The following is a 14,454-nucleotide window of genomic DNA, read 5'->3' on the forward strand; positions in this document are numbered from 1 at the left end:
TCTGCGTTCAAATTTTGAAAGTATTTTTCTGTCTCAAGTTTGCGTTTTAAGAAATATCTGGGTCTCGGAGAGTCTCGGCTTTCTTATTCACGAGTTTTGAACGCTGTCGTCCAATTGCAGTATCTGCTGATAAAGAGTCTTGAGCTTGCTTGGTCGATCTCGATTCTTAATGAGCTCAAAACCTTCTTCCTGCTTCTCAATCCAGTTGTTTCGCAAGTTGTTGATCTGTCGATCCAAAACGCTTTGACTCTGTGACGGAGTCACTTCTTGTGTACTTCGGGACTGCAGCTTGAATCTCTACAGCTCCTTTGTTTGCTTTAATTGAGTTATGCCTTTCAACGTCCTTATCTGCTTTGCCTAATTGGCTTTGCGTTGTTGAATTGCTCATTGAGTTTTGTTCTCGTTCTTTGATGACTTCGCATTAACTTGTTTTACTAACTTAGTTTTGGATTTTTTCTCAATTGAACTGGGTCCACAGATCACACAATACGGGATCTCTTTAAGTTTACCAGTTCAATAGTTTTGATAAAACAAATCAAAGGCAAAAATATATGCCTAAGAAGTGTTATGAAAAATTGGTTTCTAACTTAATCCTGGGTGTGTGTGTGTGTGTGTGTTGCGATTTTCGCAGAGTACTCACGAGTTGAAGACTGGAAATCAGGACACAGAAAATTCAATTCACTGCTCGAGACGTTTTCAATACAAGACACAATATTTGATAGAATATTGCTCAAGGCAAATTTTTGTTATCAAGACACAGTATAAATTTAACAAATATACTGCTCAAGGGTTTGGTTTTAGCAAGACACAGTAAGAAATATACTGCTCAAGACTATATTATTTCAACAATTTTATTGCTGAGTTTATTTGCTAGCTCGAGTTGCTAGGCTGACAAGATATTGAGATTGTGAGTTCTTATTTTTGTTCAGTTTGTTAACAATTTTTGTGCTGACGTGGAATACGTGGCTGTTTCTGATTTGCTATACACAGTTTCCTCGCTAAGGGGATGGATAATTGGGATAAAAATAGAACACAGTAGTAGTTTTTGTCCTACGCAATTTTGTTATTCCTTAAGCTCAACTCCAACACCCAGAACTTGACCCTATATGCTCAAAAAAGCAACAAAAAAAACAAATAAAAAGATTTTTTTCCAGGATCCAATGTTTTCTAGAATCACATTCACCAATAAAAATAGTGTTTCAAATAAAATTGGTTTTACGCATTGTTAGAATGAGTACACAATGCATCAACCACATGAGTGATAGAGACAGCATAAAGGGCCAAAACTTTAAATAGAAAAGACAAAATCGAATCCATTTTGAAAATCAGTGCCGTCAAAAAAAGAAAACCACATATCTACATGCCCTTGTAGTCAACCACTGCATAAATTAAGAAATCGGAAGTCATAATTTAACTTTACCAGTTCTAATGGCTGAAATGAGAACAAAAAAACTAATTTAAACTTAGAAATAAATTAGACATTTCAAAAAATAATTTATTCAGACGTTTCAAAAAGAAGCATTAACTCAGTGAAAAAAAGTGTGACCAAATTTGGAACCAATAAGTAGACGAAAGCGCACCGTACTAGAAGGCTAGTGAGAATTGTGATCACAGAGACTATGCAATCAGGCCGCAAGTTGGCAAAAAGCAAAAAAAGAATGCAGGAGATGATGATCAACTAATTATTTTATTAAAAGCGTCAAATTCATCACAAGGGGTTAATGAACTAACGCAACTATATAGATGCACCTGTTTTTCCTAAACAAACCAATAATTTGTCATTAATGATTCTAAGTGATACAAAGACCAAAACGTTAACCAATACAGACAAAAACTCATATATTAGCAAAATTTTATGAAACGAATAGTTCGAAAGTTACAGAAACTGTTGGCTACTAACTCAAATATTTTCTCGATCAACTAAATCATTATTAGCAATCGAAACAACCTGTCTTGAAAACAGTTATTTTCAAATTCAAAAAGAAAACTTTTACTTTGAACTGAATTAGTTGAGTAGATTCATTTGTCGATATTAACAAACTATGAGACCCGTTCCTAATGAAAAATGGAATCATATGACAACAATTAGTACAACAAATACTCGCAAAACTCAAATATTCTCTAAACATTTTTGAGAACAAATAGATTAAATGTCAAGCAAACCAGTTTTTTTATCGAACTTGAACTATTAAATATTTCCATTATGCCCCATTAGCAACCAAAGAGACCTGTCACTAGTGATACCAAAAGATAAGACAACATAATTAATAAGAAAGAGGCAAAAAAATCCTTACTTTACTTTTTATACAACAAATAGCGTCAACTTTAAGAACTGGTTAATCAACGGTAATCATTCGTAGCCAGCTGATGTTTTTAGACAGTTGCGGATAGGTGCACTTAGAACAAAATTATATCATAATAATAGCATTCAAGAGAAGAAACACTTAAACTCAAGTCAATTTCACGCACGTGAAAAAAATCCCTTTCAAAAAACAGAAATTTTCGTTCTTCAGCAATAATTTTTAACTGCGCTTTCAAAATAGCCAAACAAAAATTTATGCTCCAAACTTACTTTTTTCCCGCTGCTTTTACTACTTAAACGTGACTAAAGTGCTTACGCTTACTTGACTTCTCAATAGCTATTTTCAGCCAAGAAAAACATGACTGGACAAAAAATAAAGCAGCACAAATTCCAAAATACAATCAAAAGTGTTCTTTCTAAAACTGAAATCCACTTTAACTGACCGGCAGACCAGTTGAATAATTCCAAGCAAACAGACAGACATAGTTTCCCCAATTTAGAGAAAAACAAAAAGTCGTAGTGTATATTTTTAGAATCAGCATGTTCAATAGCGAGGAGTTCGTTCCAAAACGCAAATAAAGAGCAGAAAATTTAGCAAACAAGAAAAGTTTCGTTTGAAAAATCGAAGGCAGTCAGGGGCAGGCCAAACACCATGTAGTATTAAAAAAATTGAAGAGAGAGAAAAACAAAAATTCGCGAGTTATTTGATGTTGATATTTTTATTAAATATGCAATACAACTACGATCTACGCTAGGGAGGCTTAAAAAGAGCAGGCTGTACCTATAAGACTAACACTATCAAAAACTGGAAAACCTAATTAAATTTGAGAGAAAAACAGCTGAAATTAAAAACAGCTGCTCATTTTTGGACAATATGTCATCAAAAACCAACTTTTGCCCCTAAAAATTAATCATCATTTTTGAAAAAGTATTGATGGAGCGTATTAGAGATTGAGAAAATTGAAATTTGACCGAACAAAATCCATTACATAACTTCATAACAACTCGATTTTTATAAAAAAAATTGCCAAAGGTTTTTTGACAATAATTATATTAAGGACCATTAAAATAATCTAATAGCCAACCAGTATTCATCGTTAAATCTCGAAAAATTTAATAGACCCGTAAGGATAAAGCGTTTGATATATGAAAATAATTTTCAAAAAATGAGAACAATTTGCAACTTTATTGAAATGGCGCTAAAGATTGTGATTTTGAAGTCTTGACAAAAATTTCATTGCTATTGATGACTTTGCATTATAAACCCCAGAGAAAAATCATTGGCCACTTAAGGTCAGAAAAAGACAAAAGTTTTCAATAAATGTGGAAAACATTCGCTTTTATCGAAACGCCGCCCTTTTTGGTTTTAATAATTCCTTGAAAACCGAATCCTTTGCAGTAGAAACCATTGAAGAGACCATTTTCAGATCTAAACAACTTCATTGGACACTAAAAAATTAATTGATGCCTATCATTTCAGAATTTTTTTTCAGAAACGGCAAATATCACCATGAATTTTTGTGTTTAGGTATGATTTATTAAAAGATATAGCTCAACAGACGAACAATTTAAGTTTCGACAAATGTCAATTTAGGACTAATCCTACAAAGAAAACAAAAATGACGAAAACTGCGGGAGTTGCACATTTTAGTAATCAAAAACTCGCTGAAATGACCTTTTCACCTTGAATTTAGGCTTTCCCAACGTGTACAGCACACTTAACGTTTGCAAGACTACTAATGTCAGCTAAGTTCTTTTAATAATTTTTAATGCACACTTAGAGTTAAATGGTTATACCGTTCGAAGTAAAAGAAATGTATGTGAAAGAATTTTATTACAAAAAAATAGACAGAGCACCAATATAATCCAATTTTCGGATTTTTTAGATACGGTGCACCCTTACAATGCACCCTTACAAGTATTTTGCATCGTTATAAACAAAAAAAATAAAAGCATAATTATTTGCGTCTAGAAATTGAATGAAGAGTAGATTTTGAGGATTTAAGCTTTTTATATCATTGTCCAACGTTATTTTTTCCAAGTATGCGCACCATAAACTCGAAAACATTTTATTTCTTCCAAAATTGTGGGTCAGCGATTTGCTTGCCATGATAGTCAAGAATGGTTATCATAACGTCGGGAACTTTTAATTCGGAATCAATTGCAATTTCACGTATGGACAGTTTGTCGGAAAGCGTTGCTTCTCTGTCAACTTCCATTCTCGCAGCAAGTAAGCGGCGTAGTTTGCTTGACTTCGTATATGGGCAATAACCATGTTAAAAAACAGAACTCGATCTATGTAATTTCTTAATGACGGTGGAATTGACTTGGACTGGACAAAATAGCGTATGACTTCGGTTGTTGGTTATCACGATAACAGGTTTACTTGAACACCATATATAGTGCGCAGGCTGTTCAAGAGAGAAACACAATGCAAGAAGATGTTGGTTATTATGCCTTTATTTTGAAACATCTTGGTATAAAACGTTCATCTGTCAGTGAAAAAAAGGAGCTTAAATCGAAAATAGACAACAGAAAATTTGCTAACTAAGAAAAAACCAGCTTGATTTATAAGAGGCAATCAGAAAGAGATAAAACAAATAGTATTAAAAAAAATTAACTAAAAAACATCAGAAGAATTATTCCAAAAAAACTGCCAGATTAGGTAAGATAAATGGAGTGCTTTCATCCAGCGGATTTTAAGGTAATTTTGGGTACTATTGATGAAACATGAAAATAGTTATGAGCAGTTCAATATGTTGATTGGAAAAAAATCCTGGGCTAACTTTCAGGAAAGAAAAATAGAACAAAATTGCTAGAAAACTTCGGTACATTGCCTTTGAGAAAATTGAAACTACTGTATGTAGTTAATTATACCATCAATTTAGCTGTCCATATTTTGATGTGTTGGTTTCAATGAATTATAAACTGAAATCGGTTATTTTGTTCATTCGTGCCATGAATATATGAGGATTAGTGGCCTTTAAATCTGTCAGGCTCAGCTAGCTAGCTTACCCCAAACAAGTTCCATGTGTTACCGCCTACCTGATATAACCGTGTCGAATTTATTCGCCTGATTAGTTTACAAACACCATTTCGTGTTTTCTTGACAGTTCAATGACTTCATTAAAAAGTTCTTTCCTAAATCAACCGAATAATTATTGAGATATCGCTTGATATGGCTTTTAACTCATCTCTTATTTGATGGAGCAATTATTTTTAAGTCTATTCTAAATTTCTCATTCCGTTTCATTGTTGAAGAAATTGAGAATCGCCCGAACTGAGAATATTTCTTTCCATTTTTGAGATTGCGAGTTTCTCTTCTTCTGTTTTCGCTAATTATTCTCATCTCTCCAGGTGAGTTCTAGCTTTGGTCTTTATTTAAAAAATTTGACTGCTTAATATAGCCCTTAACACTTTTGCAAACACTATGATGATTATTTCATGCCTTTACTCATATGATTTATGAAACTTTTGAGAGAGTCATTGTGATCTAAATTCCGGCGTCATCTTAAAACTTTTATATGTTTGAAAACGTAAAATTTGCGTTTCAATTATCCTACTTGTTTTAGTTCTAATTTTCGCCATCTTTTTTTCTATGGCATTTTTTGGTTATCCTCTGTGCTGAGATGTTATATGCTCTTTAGGAGTAGTTCATTTTCATTTCTTCATATTTTGCTGAAAAATGATAATGAACTCAAGGTTATCAATTTCTATTTTTTCAGGAGGTGCCTTCTATAATTCTGTGATATTTTTAACCCTCCCTATTCAAACAGCTATGGGGGTATTGAAAATTTGGGGGCTTTCAAGGAAAAATTAATCGATATTCGGACAAAGGTCTTTAAACATAACAGATTTTTGCCTGCAATTTCTGTTTTCCTTTTTCCTTTCTGTTTTAGGTTAAATTTATGTTTTAGGTGAAACTTTTTCCTTATTCGTTATTCATTAATTTTTATTACAACCTTATGTATTTTTTTTCAATTATAATCTTTAGGTATATTTTATCTCATATTGAGCGCTTTTGCAAACTGCTAGCACTGGTCACGTGATCTGATCAGCTCATACATGATTTTAACAAGGAAGGAAGAATCAACAAATAATGCAACCATCAATCGTAGATTTAGTTTACTTTTGCAGGCTTGTATTTTAACTAATTGTGTTCATAAACTTAATTTTTCAAGGTTGGTGTCGACTATTTTACTACAATTCTCTAAATCCGTTTTTCAATATTGATTTTCAGCATTTTCAGTAGGGCGTACTTTTGACTGCAATCTTTTAAAGCGAAGCCGAGATTCTCCTTTTATATATTTTTTGTGTTTGTTGATATTAAAGAATACGTTCTTAGTGTGCTATCAAAATCAACAACATTAGTCATAATCGTCCACGCCAGTGTATCATAAAAACTGAATTATATGGCTATTAAGGCTGATAAATAATTCAACTTGAAGTCTCTTCTTTCGTCTTTTTCATACACTGCTTGTTTCTCACCAACAAGATTGTGTGTTCTTTTTTTGCGATCTACTTTTTAATAAAGCACTATTCAATTAGGTGTAACAATCTTTTTGATCACGCGGGCGGTGAGGTGAAAGCAGCTTGAACTTATTGATTTATTTTTTTCTCGTTACTCGTGAAACAAACTTGACGCAGTCTTAATAATACATGGGCAATTTTAAATTGTATGTTTGTGTTTTAAATTCTTTTAAACGTTCGTTGAAAGGATTAAGAGCGTCAGAAAAAAAAACAATTCTAGTTTCATCCGCCAGCTTAACATTCTTCTAAGAATCATTTTCAAAAGTTCTTTTTCAAATTACAAAATATTTTAAATACTTTTAGAATATTTAAAATACTCTTAAGCGTTGAAAGCGTTAGTGTTAAAAACAAAGAAAATTTTCAATTTATGCAATTCTCGATTTATCGGCCAGATTGTCATTCTGCCAAGAATAATTTTCAACCTTTCATCATCAGCAGCATCATCATTGATTGTTATCCCACCTTATCTTTGTAAAACATGCTGTGTAAATATCACTCTTTTCCGCATCAAGAGGAATTATGAATAGACGGTAATACAAAAACAGTATATTGGGATAATTTTTCCCAAAATTTTTGATGCTGAAATGGATGAAACAGCTACCTCCCTATAGTTTTCTATACACGCATTTTGAGAGAGAACATTTCACATGGCGCCTTCACTTGATTGGAAATAGGGAAATTTTATTTACCGCTTGGTAAAATTTATCCAGCTCTAAACAATCCCGAAGGAGTTGTTTACGTACGGCGCTCAGGTAAGTTCATCGCTTTATAAGGTTATATTGTTATTTTTGTTTATATTCAGACCTACTAACGGTAGAGTAATTTTTTACTACTCATAGAATATTCCAGATTTGAAAATTTGTTCCCAGATCAACTCCTTAGGGTGTTGATACATATAGACTTTTATACCGGTTCGTCAATTTATATGGCTACGAATTTTCTATTAGAAAAATCTATTGAAATATTTGCAATATTATTTGCGATTTCAATCTATAGGTACAGGAACGATAATTCTGGCTTTTTCAAAAATAACACGGAGTTAAATTATTCATTCTCTGGAACATAACCCGTCCGGTCGAACATTTTTGTTATCCTGACATCATTATTGTTTCCAAAATTTTGTCGCCAACTTTTCAGCCTAGTCTGATTCAAAATTTTGTACGGAGGTAACTTAAAAACTTTTTTGAATATTTGGAGTTTAATTTTAAAATGATTATATAAAATTAGTTAGTTAGTTAGTTACGATTAAAACAACGGATTTTGGTTTTCAAGTCATGAGAAGTGAGGTGTAACCTGACTCATTTCGTAATTTGCTCCTTTTAATGGGCTCTAATGAGCTCATGGTAATCATTCAATCTCTGGCACAAAACTACTTCTTTCAAAATAATTACACAATTAAAAACTACCGGCGTCTCGCGAATTAACATTTGATTAACAATTCACCACAATTTTTCGATATCGGCTGTTGATTGCATTTAATGATGTTTTTCGGAGAGCAAATGATTAGCGTCAGTTTTTATGGGGAAAAACACAAATTGCTCTCAATGTTTCTCTGAGAATAGCTTGCACACAACTTGGTCGAGTTATAAATGAGTTAAAAACATTAACGTTAAGTATAAAACCTCTATGTATTAATGACAAACATCGCATACTTTCTAGAAAAGATTTTGGTATTTTAAATATAGCTAAAAAATCATATTTAAATACTAGATAGTTTCAATCAAGAAATTTTTTTCACCTCTTGTACGGCGTGCGTGGAACATATAATGATCATTCTTTAAAGCTCCTAAGCTTTGAAATATACGACTTTAATCATACAAAATTTTTGAAATTTTTAAATATGTTAAATGGTTCTAAATCGAAAAATAAAATTGTATTTTTGTTTGTTGATAGATCATGCCGCGAGGGGAGTGGGGGGTGGTTGTGATTTCCGAACGTACCAACAACAAAAAATTGTAATTGAGATCACTAAATAGTTATTTCAACAATCTGTAACAATCTATTTTCAAGGATGCGCTGCCGTTTTAGTATTTTGAGAAAAATTAGTGTTTTGTCCTCCGGGAATGTTCTAATCTTATGGTATCTGATTGTCCTCTTCAATCAACAATATTTTGACTTCAGTAAAATAAAAATGTTTAAAACTGTTTCATTTGACATGGGCAACGAGCAGAATCAAACAAATTTTTAATAGTGATGGATGAAGATATAAGTTTTTTGCTGTTATGGTCGAGCGAGGTTAGAAACAGAAAGGCCATATTTTCTAATACTTTTTCTTATACTTTTTATAAATTAATGCAAAAATGTTAATTATTGCAACAAATTTATAAACTTTTATTTATTTTATGACTGGGGTTTTAGCTCCTTTTTTTGCAATTTGCTGCTCGGTTATAGTTCAATGTCTATATACCTCAGTGGAGGTAATATTGGTCGACGAAGCTTCAGCCGACTAAGCAAAAATGAAACGTTTAGCTGATTATTTACGGAGAATGAGCAGCTATATTAGGTATTGAGCTGTGATTGGCTAAATTTAAGCGCTATTTTGCGAGACGAGAAATTGAGGCACAGTTTTTAACAAAGTTTTTTGCATTGTTGCATTGGAAGTTGAAAGAAATGAAAAAATAAAGGAAAAGTTACATGCATCAACTGTATTTTTTCAATAGTTTTTGCAATTTTATTTATTATTCGCAATTTTGAAAACTGCCGCTGATTTTTCCAGTCTTATGTAGTAAAACTGCGCAAACAAATATTTGCATTATTTATCATTTCTTCAAAAAAAAGTTGTTTCGCATTTCAAAGTATATTTTTTTTACCCGTGCATGACCTCGTGCATGATGATACCTGCTTTCCGTCTCCCATTTATTAAATTCATTCGAGAATCGATAAATTTTAACAAAATTCGATCCAGGGTACCTTTACTCCGCATACTTCCAACCTGAGCACAGCATTAGATAGTCTACACTTAATTTGACGGTTCACTTCGACTAATAAGAAGTGAAAGCTACTGAGAAATTCACACAGCACACCTTGTCAATGTGCCGCCTGTAATTTATTTATATCAAATCAGAAACTGGATTTTGAATGTAAGTGATTGCCGTAGACTAGAATTTAGACCAGTAAGCAGCATCGCTAATATATCACTTTAGTTGAGGGTACTGATGCATGTCTGGCTATATTGGACTATTTTGCTACCGAGACATGCTCCCATTGTTCTTATCAGTGGAATCTGTCTAGACTCAAATGATGAAGGCATTTGAGCAATAAAAAATTCATTATGTTGATTTGAGGACTGAGCAAAAGAAAAACATTGAATGGTACGCACGTTGGCTGTTTTTCTGATTCTAATCAGCATTATTTTTTAGTGTAAGATAAAGTTTGCTCATTTTTGCTGCTTCAAATGTTTTTAAGTACAGTTTACTTCATTAGACATCGGGTTGGTAATAACCCTCGGATATATTAGATTTTTATGTATACCAGAAAAGACGAAGCCAGAGGAGAAACAAATATTTGCGCGTTTGAAAGTCAATTAAATCTAACTACACAGATAAAACTCATCGCCATCTTTTAAAAAATCACCATGTTCGATAAGAGCTTAAATTTTATTTTTGTTACGTTTTGTTACATTTGAGACAAACGAAAAAGTTACAAACAATTTGTCGTTTTTACTAAAACTTTGCACTTTTTCACTGTCGCACTCCATCAAAAAATTAAATAGAGCCCCACCCTTCTGATGACAAGATTAGAATACAGTACCAGAACTTCATTGAAAATATCTCATTAAATTAGAATATGCGATCAGTTTATCACTTTAATTGCATTGAAACAATTGAAAAACTAAAACACTCACGCACAGTTCTTAAAGGACAAAGAACTGTAATTAATCTGCTTGAATGCTATTGTAATTGGTCGATTACGTAAGATGTAACTTGTTCAAAAATTGACATTCTTACTGGTGTTCACAGAACAGAAAATGGATGCTGCGAATTTTAGAACGGCCTTCATCCAAAAAAAATTTGCGTAATTCCTGATACCAAAAAAAAACACGAAAGTTCGCGGAGCGTCAAACAAACGGTCACTTTTCAGATTTTTCTTCTTCCAGAAAACGTACTTGAAACAGAAAAATAAAATATGGATCACAACAGAAGCAAACTACACCAAAAAACGCATGTCGAATAGAGCAAATATTAAAAAAATAAGTGCGACCCAAACTCGTGTCTTAGAATTTTAGTATTGAATTTTTTTTATACAAAAAAGGAAATCAAAGATTCGACATTCCTTCATATAGACTCTAAAGCACCGTGGTCATGCATTATGTTCAAATCAAATTGAGCAACTTTTTTGTCTGTAAACATACCGCCGCACATTCAGTTGTTAATTATGTTCGCAATGTTGATATGTTGAATATTCCTCTGATTTGGTTGAGATTTGGTGTTCTGTTAATTTAGTGCGCAGTTTCAGTTGCGGGGCGTTTTTGTTTTGTGTGCGAGAAGTGTGTGAGAGAGAAGAGAAGGAGAAGAAAGAGGAGAAAGAATGAGAGATAAAGAGAAGGAAAGAAGCACCCTCAGTTATCCTTCTGAAGCCAGACCCCTTTCAGAGGAAAAGCAGCAGTTGTGTGTTTTGAGATAACAATAAGAGAGAGAGAGAGAAACGGGGAGAGAGAGAGAGAGAGAGAGACTGAGAAAACAGAGAGAGAGAGAGGGAGAGAGAGAATGAGAAAAAGTGAGTGAGTGGGAGAGAGAGAGATAGAGATAAAGAGAGAGAGAGAGAGAGAGAGAGAGAGAGAGAGAGAGTGAGTGAGAAAGAGAGAGACCACACACATACACAAACAGAGAAAGAGAGAGAGAGAAAGTGTGAGTAAGAGAGAGAGAGAGAGAGAGAGAGAGAGAGAGAGAGAGAGAGAGAGAGAGAGCGAGAGAGAGAGAGAGAGAGAGAGAGAGAGGGAGAGGGAGAGGCACCACTGTCAGCAGACAACCCTTTCAGAGGAAAAGCAGCCGACTTGCACAATAAGAGTACCGTAAATTGCCAATTGGGTTCAAAGAGTCGGTGTGTAATCGACTTGGTGCTTCGGCCTCTTAATGTAGCTGTTAGCTAATTTCACGATTACGGGGTTGAGCAGTTGTTCCCAGGCGCGAACAGACTGTAGGGCCACTATCAGTTCCCAGGACCGTGCTGCCCTCACTTCGAGGATAATATTAATTGGTATGTTATTTGATTTTAGATTTCATAGCATGTTGATTTTTTGTTGCAATTTTATCCATATTTTGTTGACTTGATTTGAAGTTATAATTCAGATCAAGTCGGAATATTTTTACCTCTATGCTGACGTTAATGTCCTCTAATCATATTCGTAGCTTCAGAATTGTATTCAGTATTTGTGTCTAATGAAGATAGTGTTCATGGTTTTTCCTGCGTTGAGGAAAACTTTCCATTCAGCACACCGTTTTTCTATTTTATTGATCCAATTTTTTAGATGTTTAATAGCGCTTTCTTGTTTTTCATATGCGTAGATGAGAGCAATGTCATCTTCATTCAGTGAAATTGATGTGTCTTTAAATTTTAGCTGGATTACATACATATTAAATAAGATTGGTCTATCAAGCTCCCTTGGCGCATCCCTGCATCGGATTTAAAGGTATCAGATAGTACTTAGTTTTACCTTACTATATTTTTCCTGTTATTTGGGAAGCTTCTAGCCCATTTTTATATCCACCGAAGTGTCTTAAATTTAATTTGTTTTTATAATATCTCTCCGTGCGAGAAAGAGTCAAAGGTTTGCTCTACATCTTAGAAGGCAGCAGCTTTGGCACCTTTTTATTTGAAACTTGTTGTTAATTTTCCTGTTAGGGCTAGAAAATTTTCTGTTGCGCATCTGCCAGTTGTGTAGGCACTCTGTTGGCCTCCGAACAGATTTCTTATTCACAGGGATTACCAAGTGTTCTTTTACAATGCTCTTGCATAGTTTTCCGAGGCATGATGTCAATGACAATGGTCTGTACTTTTTGAAAGTTTTGCAATCTTTTCCTGTTTTGGTATCATCGTAACGGTGGTAATTCCCCGTTGGTCTGGTATCTCTTCTAATTGTATCGATGATTAGATTGATTGTGGTGAGTTTTCTATAGTTTCTGATTGGAATTGTTTTCTCATTTGATAGCTCACTTTGTCATGTTCTAGTGCAGTGTTTTTAAGATTAATTTGCTTAAAATGTTTGTTATGCTCAGATAAAGATTATCTGAATTGTGCAGGATTTTTTATTTGACTTTTTATTGCATCGGTTTACCTATGTTACAGATGCTCACGGTTGGTTAGTGATCGCGAGTGTTTTCGTTGAAGACATTATTATTTTCAATAGTTTTTATAGTTAAGAATTTGTTAACTGCACATCTAGTGTTCCACAGTCTCCATCTATGTGGGTGGGTTCTTAATTGTTTAGGATCATATAGTGTTCTTCGCCAAGCCTCCGCTTATTTATTCTTCCGGCTTTATTGGTGAACTGGTCCTTTGGGTGTATTACATTGATGCCACCAATAATTAGGTATGAATCTTTGTTTGATGAATTACATTGATGAAACCAGTAATAAGATGTGCATCTTTGTTTGACAGCTTTATGATTAGGTCCTTTATTATTTCTAGTTGTGTTGATACTTTGATGCTTTTTATGAGGAGTCTGAGTGTTTCTGTAGTAATGATTTTTTTCTTTTTTTGATTTCTGTCTCAAGTGTTGTCCTTTCTATGAGATCGTATTGTAATCGTTGTTTCATCTGAGTTGTAGATCCTAAGGACTGTAGTTAATGTTCCCTGCTTAGGTTTAACTTTCTAATTTTGAGCAGTTTTTCATACCTATTTTGGTTTTGCTGAGGCAATCTATGTCAGCTTGTGTTTTTTCTCGCTAAATCCATTTTTTTGTTCATTTTGTTTTTGTTTAGTCCTTGCCATTCAAGTTGCGTTACTATTACTGATTTTGCAAAATTTGCTTTTGACGCATTTTGTTTCTGTTTTTAAAAGTGTTTTTTTAGAGTTATTTTAAGTTTTGTACTTTGTTTCATTGCTATGCGTTCCGCTTTTAACTATGTTCTGTTTTTTTCATAATTTTATGGAATTTTGTAAGTTGGTAAAGGTTTGGCATTGAAGTTCAATTCATAGTTCATTACTTGCGTTTTTTGTTTTAAGCGCTACTTTACTTTCAAGTTTGTTAAAACGGTTCGTAATTATGCTTTCCAGGTTTTTGTCAATTTAAGCTGGTTGTTGATTGCGACGCAGAACGCGTTTGCTGTTTTGCATATTTGTATTTTTGACAAACTTTGTATGCAGTGCTGTGCTTCTCATTGCATTTTGCATAGCAAGGTTCATTTGATTACCGTTACACTGATGTGACGATGTCCTCCAAATCCCCGAATCTTTTTGCATTGTCGCAGTAGGCTGCAACGTGGCCATGAGATTGTCATTTAAATCATTGCACTATTTTTGCTTGCTGTTTTCGGGCCTCCTTTTTTCGGTTTGACTCCTTCTTCTTTGATTGTGCCTAAGCTGACTTCTACCGACACTTTCGTTATTACGAAACATGGGTTTACTTTTTCTTGGTTTTTGTTGTTGTTGGAAGGCACTCTTACTTTATGGTTTTGGGATAC

At 33.7% G+C, this 14,454-nt stretch overlaps 1 protein-coding gene across 6 annotated transcripts in view; it reads left to right on the top strand.

Moving 5' to 3' along the window:
* LOC142334715 (leishmanolysin-like peptidase) overlaps positions 1-14,454 on the top strand; it is a 50,458-nt gene that overhangs the window by 16,794 nt on the left and 19,210 nt on the right. Inside the window, exons 1-2 of one of the 6 annotated variants that reach the window (XM_075382961.1) lie at positions 6,748-7,029; positions 7,444-7,584. The exons of 2 other annotated variants lie outside the window; for them this stretch is intronic. The gene's annotated coding sequence lies outside the window, so the exon portion shown is untranslated. Of the gene's footprint in view, positions 1-5,190; positions 5,660-6,747; positions 7,585-14,454 lie in introns of those variants that run through there. 3 more of the 6 variants (XM_075382963.1, XM_075382960.1, XM_075382965.1) reach the window with 3 other exon arrangements.

Source organism: Convolutriloba macropyga, chromosome 2 (assembly GCF_964194025.1).
Source record: "Convolutriloba macropyga chromosome 2, txConMacr16.3, whole genome shotgun sequence".
Lineage (NCBI taxonomy): Eukaryota > Metazoa > Xenacoelomorpha > Acoela > Convolutidae > Convolutriloba > Convolutriloba macropyga.